This window comes from Myotis lucifugus, unplaced genomic scaffold (assembly GCF_000147115.1).
Source record: "Myotis lucifugus unplaced genomic scaffold, Myoluc2.0 scaffold_4, whole genome shotgun sequence".
NCBI lineage: Eukaryota > Metazoa > Chordata > Mammalia > Chiroptera > Vespertilionidae > Myotis > Myotis lucifugus.
The window spans coordinates 5,881,870-5,890,049 of record NW_005871052.1 but is presented as its reverse complement, the minus strand read 5'-3'; the positions used below and the strand labels follow the sequence as shown (position 1 = coordinate 5,890,049).

The following is an 8,180-nucleotide window of genomic DNA, read 5'->3' as shown; positions in this document are numbered from 1 at the left end:
CCATCTTATCTAGTGAGTCATTTAGGATTGCTGTTTCTTTGATGATTTTTTGTTTAGAGGATTTATCCAATGGTATCAATGGGGTATTAAAGTCCCTTACTATGACTGTATTGCTGTCGATCCCTCCTTTGATATCTTCCAGAAGTTTTTTTTTTTTTTAATGTATTTGGGTGCTCATGTATTGGGTGCATATATATTTACCAGAGTTATATCCTCTTGTTGAATTGCTCCTTTAGTATTATGAAGTGGCCTCCCTTATCTCTTGTTATACCTTTCACTTTTAACTCTATTTTGTCAGATACAAGCATTGCTATCCCAGCTTTCTTTCCATTTGCCTGAAAAAATTTTTTCCATCCCTTCAGTCTCACTCTGTGTGAGTCCTTTGTCCTGAGTTGGGTCTCCTGTAGACAGCAGATATATGGGTCTTGTTGTCTAATCCATTAGCTACCCTGTCTTTTGATTGGAGCATTTAATCCATTTACATTTAAGGATATTATTGATCAGTACTTGTTTGCTGCCATTTTTATTCTTTATGCCTGTGTTCTTTCTTCCCTTTGTATTCCTTTTACAGCAGTCCATTTAGCATTTCTTGCATTGGTGGCTTGGTGGTAATGAACTCCCTTAGCCTTTTTTTGTCTAAGAAGGTCCTTATTTCACCTTCAATTTTGAATGATAACACTGCTGGGTATGGTATTCTTGGATTTAGTCCCTTGCTTTGCATCACTTTGTATATTTCATTCCATTCCCTTCAGGCCTTATGTGTTTCTGTTGAGAAATTTGTTGATATGCTAATGGGAAACCTTTTATAGGTAACTTTCTGTCTCTCTCTGGAAGCCTTTAAGATTCTTACTTTGTCATTGGTGTTTGCCAATTTAATTATGATGTGTCTTCATGCCGATCTTTTTGGGTTCATATTGTTTGGGATTCTGTGTGCTTCTTGAACTTGTGTGTTTTTTCTTTTCAATATCAGGGAAATTTTCTGTTATTTCTTCAAACTGGTTTTCTATTTCTTGCTCAGCTTCTTCTCCTTCTGACACCTCTATTATGTGGATATTGTTTCGTTTCATGTTATCCCAAAGCTCACTTAGGCTCTCCTCCTGCTTTTTAATTATTTTTTCCAGTTGCTGCTCTGCTTGGTTGATTTTTTTTACCTTGTTTTCTGCCTCACTGATGCAGTCCTCAGCTTGTTCTAGTCTACTTTTGATGCTTTCTATTGTGTTCTTTATTGCAGCTATGTCATTCTTCATTTCTTTTCTGTTCTTCTTCATTTCCTCTTGATTCTTACACATTTTGTTGAATTGGTCTTCCATCCTTTTCAGCATCCTTATGTCCATTGCTCTGAATTCTTCCTCTGACAAATTGCTTGCCTCCATTTCGTTTACTTCCTTTTCTGGTGATTCCTTCTTTTCTTTTGTATGGGGGCTGTTTCTTTGTCTTCCCATTTTTGCTCCTCTTAGAGTGTCTGGTTATGTGGCTCACTCTCTACCACATTGACCAAAAGGCACAAACTACAACTCAACAAGATGCAACATAGAGGAAACAAAGAACAAATGTATTCATGACACTGATAACCCCAATAAAGGTGACCACAAGAGAAAAGAGAATTAGTGAAGAGAACAGAGCACAAAAATGATATTGAGAAAAGGAAAAAAAGTAAGAGAGAAAAGAAAAAAGAGAGAAAAGACGGGAAAAATATATGTATACAGGGAGAAAACTCCACAAAACAACCAAATAAACAAAAAAATGCAAACAATAAACACCAAGAGAAAAAGGGGGGAACTGAATCTGAAGAGGCAGAGCTTATTTCCATAAAGTAAGTTAAAGGAATTGAATGCATGGAGGAATGCTACAGTTAAGTATAGAGGAGATAGAAGGAGAATGAGTGGATAAGAAGAAAAGGAAAAAAACAAAATAGTCAATAAATAAAAAATAAAATAAATTTCCTTTCTTTCCTCTATCTATCTATATATTCATCTATTTTTGGAAAAGGAGAATAGGGTAGAGAGCAAATAGGCTTGAGTTTGGCGAGTGAAACTAATTAAGCAATTAGGAGATGAAAAGAGAAATTGAGGAGATGAAAAACAAAAGCATAAAATAAAATAAATTGGATTGTGAAGAAAGAGAAAAGAGAAGGGTACATGGACTTGGAGCAGGGGAATGGAAATTAGATATATGAGTAAGCTAACACAGACTACTATAATAGTAATGCATCAATAAAGCAGATAAAAATGATCAATTTTTAACAAGGAGTAAAAAGAAAGGAGAGAGAAAAACTAAAGCATGAACAGAAGAGAAAAAGGATGAAAAAGGGAGAAGTGTGGAAGAAAAGGTTGGTAAAAAGGAAAAAGTGAGATAAAGTAAAATAATGATAAAAAATAAAAATAGAATGTAGAACAATAATAAAAAATTTAAAAGGTTAATAATAATAATAATAAAGAAAAATAAAAGAAAATACAAAAAAATTTTCCCTTTCTTAAGTAAAAGATAAGAACTAAAAAAGTATTGTAATGAAGTGTTGTTTGCTTCAGCTGAGTTTTAATGTCCCATGGGGGCTGGATTAAGACCCCTCTATCCTGTTCTGTCAGGCACTTCTCAGTTTCCTTTTAGGTAGTCGGGATCATGTTGAAGTGCCCAGCAATCTACTGTTCCTCTGTGTCTGTCTCCACAGGCTTGGGTTTAGGCATGCGGGACCAATCTGCCAGCTTTGTCTGCCTGCTTGCAGTCATATTTACACAAGTGTCTATTTCTGATGTGGGCTCTAGGTGGCAGTGTTGCTGTATTAGTTTCTGGGGCTGCTAGGAGGGGCTAGCTCTTCTGGAGAAAAATGGCTGTTTAGGGTTGGAGGGACTGGGCTGTCCCAGAGCTGTATTCCTGGTCGCCTCTCCCTGCTTTGTTCCCCAGCCTCCACCAAACCACGTCAACCTGCACCGCAGCCTTGTTAAGTGTTTGTAATTGAAGTATCCTATGTATAGGGTATAGCGAGCAAAAGCAAGGAAAATATAAAGACAGAGCAACCGCGCCACTGCACGATTCTCTCCCCCCAGCACTTCATGGCCAGTGCTGAGCTTCAGGCTGCCTTTCTGGGTGCAGCCTCCCACGACTGTGGTCTTAGATCTAGAGTCCCCTGCTACAGGCAGCCCTATGCACCGCGTTCCACAGTCAAGTGTTACACGTGTCCCCACAGACATGGACTTGGTGCAGCACAGTTTCCTTCTGACCCTCTAGTCCCAGTAGTCACACATCTCTCTCTCTCCAGCCCGAATCCCAGATCCTACCATTCTCCAGGTGTCCTCTGTCCTTTCTGGCAACAGATTGTCTCACCAGCTGTGTTTAATTCACCAATTCTGGGTGGATGTTATTCGATTTAGTTGTTTCTTCTATCTGCTCCATGAGAAGGCACAGGACACGTCTGCTTATTTGGCTGCCATTTTGTCTCCCCCTAGACAAACTTTTTAGGAGCCCACAGCCGGGGATGTTGGGGTCTTGGTGTTCACTCCTCCTTCACATCCCTCACTCACTCACACTCTCTCCCTCACTGCTGTCCTGTTGGCCACCATATTGCATTCCAATACAGTATTATTAACTACTAGTGGCCCAGTGCACGAATTTGTGCACACTGAAAGGGAATTAATTAGAAGAAATATTTTAATATTGCTATTTGCCCTTTCTCTATAATAGAAGTGTCAGTGATGAAAGAAAATTAGTAAAATGTACATGAAAATAATATATAAATTTATTAATAAATAATAACAACAACAAAGACATGATATAAAAACAACATTAATACAAATGACTGATAAATTGATTCAACTTATTCTAATATCTCCCTGTATACCACATTAAGAGTAAAAACACTTTCAGAGTGCTTGACTAATTTCCTTTGTGATGAAGTATTTACAACTTTAACGTCACAAGCTCTTTGAACTTGAGAGAAAGCAACATATAACTGACCATGTCCGAAAATTGGTTCAGATAGGAATATTCCTACTCTGTCTAGAGTTTGTCCTTGTAATTTATTAATAGTCATCACAAATGCTGACATCACAGGAAACAGTCTTCGAATTAATTTAAATAGGAGGCCAGTGTCAGACGGGGACAAATCAATTCTTGGAATCAGAACAACCTCTCCTTTCGCAGATCCTGTTAATACTTCATCTTCAATTATGTTAGGTCGCAATGTTTTGATAATAAATCTATTACCATTACAAAGACTCCCTTTACTATTAAGATTTCTCAGTAGCATGATAATTGCACCCACTTTCAATTTTAATTTATGACATGGCATTCCCGAAGGAGTCATACTATTAAGAAATTTGATGGGAAAATTTTCCTTTTTGGCATCATCCATTGAATTGATGGAATCATCACTCAAATATGTGTGAAAATCTCCATCAAGTATACCCAAAATTTCTTCATTTAATTTATGAACGTGCTCATTTTTTGGACAAAGAATCGCACGTTTAGATATATTTTTTAATATTATCTGTAGATATACTATTTCCAAAGGTAGCTTCAATAATAGATTTGTTACAAAACATTTCAAGTGGGATTTTAATAATATTCATTCCTAAATGCAAACTGCTATCAAGTTTGCCATCTCCAAGTTTTACTAACCATTCGCTGTAAGCAGAATCCTCTGATCTCATATTTGTTTTAAGGGACAAGTTTCTGAAACATCCCCAAACATCACAGTACTTTAAATTCGTTTGTACTATGGCCGATCGCATAGCATGCGGCACAATACTGAGACATTGTCAAAAATCCCCTCTGAGAAGGAGAACTTTCCCACCAAATGCAACATTCAAATTCATAATTTCTCTTAGTAATCTATCTATGGCATTTATAGCATGACTGGATACCATGGTGCATTCATCAATAATAAGAAGTTGGTCCTTTTTAATGATTTTAGCAACTTCACTCTTTATATTGAGTCTAGAAATTGAAGCTCCTTTTAATGGAATTGGTAATTTATATTGGGAATGAAAGGTTCTTCCACTGAGAAGTAAATTTGCAGCAATTCCTGTGATGCTGTGGGTAAAAAGTACCACCACGACCTCTAATATAATGTATTAAAACTTTATAAAGATATGTTTTTCCACTACCACCTGGACCATCCAAGAAAAAGCATTTGGGGTGTACAGTTTGATCTTCGATGGCTGAAGTTATAGTCTGAAAAGTTGCCAACTGTTCATCATTCAGAGAATTTATCAAAACCTCTGCCTGTTGTCACTTGTATGATTCATCACATGTATTTGTATTCATTAATAAAGGATAGTCCGGAAGTTTGAAATGTGAACATTTCATTCCATGCAATGTGAATACTTCTTGAATTTCGTTAAGGGCATGCATTTCACAGTTCACACAGGCACCTTCTCTTCGGTGTAATTTCCAACAAAAATCTTTAATAAAATGAGATTTATTCTCACCGATAATTTGTCTGCATCAGAAGGACATCCAAACATGAATATATATGCAAAAAGTTGCCGTAGTTGCTTGGGCATGTTAAGGATGATTGCATCATCAATCGGATCTTTCCAGATTCTATACAAAAGTAAAATACATGCATATGGGCTGATTTTTACATTGTACCATCTGAATTAACAGTCACACTTTAATAAGGCTGTTACTTTTTAACCAACTGTATGTACTTAATAAAAAATCATAAGGCTACTATTCCAACTCTACAGGGTATTCTCCAGTGAGGCAAGCTGTACAACTACCATTATTTTCAAAACATTTCAGACTATTTTCATTTTCTTGAATCATGATCTTTTGCTTTTTCATTTTATGATTTTTAAATGTTTTCCATATCATACAGATGAAATCAGTACTTCTACTGACAGATATATGGCGCTGTTTGATCCTAGATATTCTGCAAGATGATCAAATTTATTAGCAATAAGTTCTTCTTCTGTGGGAATGTTAATTCTCATAAAGAACGGAAATATTAGTGGTGATAAAGCTACTCAAATGTGATCTTTGAAAAATTTGATTGTGGATGGAATGGTATTGTCTCTTACAAGTGAATCATCTCTATAGGAATAATTATTTCACCTTTAAAGTTGTCTGACAATACTATACAATTTTATTTCTGAACACCAAATTTTCTTTATTTCATATTGGCTAGATGAAAGCTTTTCTGAGATACCAGATTTTACACAGCACCTTCACATGTATAAGTCCACATTTGCCCGATTAACCAAGAGCAGAAGGCATAGCAAATTCAGGAACAGTGCTCAACAAATGCTGTTTACAGGTGCTTAAATTGCCAGGTGCTGACAGCAATGATATCTTACTATTTGGTTCTCAAACATGTCATTTGATTTTGTAAAATAATCACGTTCAAAGATAAAAAGAACCAATGGGTTTCCTTGAGCCTTTAATCAATATCAAGAGTTTAGATATAACATCTGAGTATTTTCATAATTTCTCTAGGCTAGACTTTATGACAACACATTGTACCAATAGATAAAAAGCTACAATATTCTGAAATCATTATCCACCCTTCTCTTTTTGTAGGTTCTGTTTTTGTACGTTTTTAATTTTCCTTTTGCACTTATGTTAGTTACAAGAATAAAATAACTAATATACAATTAGCATCTTTGTGAGTGATAAATAGGGACTATACCATGGATGATCTCTGCACTAAGGTTTTAGTCCTTGCCACTCATTCTGTGCTTTTACCTCATTCTTGAGGAGGTGTATGTATATACCAGTAACTGGGTAAACAGGATCAATACTATGATACAAATTTTTTTTCTTATTGTGTAAACATGTACCAATCACCAGATATGCCACAACTATTTTCCTATGAAGTGTTTGATAATTCTCCATTTCAGTTTCCTATAGAAGTGTATTATACATGCCCAATTTCAATATTTGAACTATATGATTTATTTTAAATTATCTTGAGTAAAGACATGATTTACAAGACCCATTGCCTTGTATGTTTTGAATGTTGGCACCAAAATCCCATCACTCGTCATAATATCAACACTCTCTTTCTGCTGCCCAATGAGTCCAATGGTGATTTTATGTGGCGCATCTAACTTCATGGGATGGTAAGCCCAGACTATATTTAACTTTGTATGAAGATGGAAACTTATTATTTGACTTTGCATGAAGAAGCGAATGGAGAAAGATATGTGTGGAAAAAAAGGCATGCTGGAGTGGCCAATTTTAGGGATATTATGGGAGTCAAGCCTGCCACAGCAGGGACTAGCCATTTTCATATTGTCCTTGTAATCCTATATACCAAAGGTAAATATGCAAATTATCCCTTTCTTTGGAAAGTACTACACAATATCTTTCCATCTGAATACTATATATTTATCAAGGTTCAGCTCAAGTACCTGCCATATCCTCCACATGAAACCATGCATTCACCTACTCATTCAGTCAACAAAGATTTAATTTTTGTTATTGAATTATCTATTATAAATTTAAACAGCTGACAGCAATCTATAACTCTAAATCATTTTAGCAATTTGTTTATACCCTATTTATGGCATTTAGCATATTTGGACTATGATTTTTATGACAAATAAGTTATTTTTCTTAAAGACAGTGAAGGCAGAAACCATGCTTACTTATCTTTATACTAGTGGCCCAGTGCACGAAATTCATGCATGGGGAGTGTCCCTCAGCCCGGCCTGCACCCTCTCCAATCTGGGACCCCTAGGGGGATGTCTGACTGTTGGTTTAGGCCTAATCCCTAGAGGCAGTCGGACATCCCTCTGACAATCCAGGATCGTTGGCTCCTAACTGCTCGCCTGCCTGATTTCCCCTAACCACTTCTGCCTGCCAGCCTGACTGCCCCCCTAACCGCTTCCCTGCCAGCCTGATTGCCCCCAACTGCCCTCTCCTGCCACGACCCGCTCCTCCGCTGTGCCCTGCCTCCACTGTGCACGTGGCCATCTTGGGGCAGCCATCTTGTGGTGGCCATCTTGTCACGACGTCATGTGCAAGGACCACCTAGGCTTTTATTAGTATAGATACTTCATAATGACCTGAATATATTTGGCACCTATTCTTTATTTATTTTATTTCTTTATTGTTTAAAGTATTACATATGTCTCCCTTTTCCTCCCATTGACCTCTTCATGTTTGTTATATAAGGCTTTTATTATTGTGAGGGGTGATCCCTCTATTCCCACTTTGCTGAGAATTTTTATCTGAAA

General features: G+C 36.7%; 1 pseudogene; it reads right to left on the bottom strand.

Moving 5' to 3' along the window:
- Window positions 1-5,670: 5,670 nt before the first annotated feature.
- Window positions 5,671-7,359, bottom strand: LOC102422631 (annotated as a pseudogene).
- Between the last annotated feature and the right edge of the window lie 821 nt (window positions 7,360-8,180).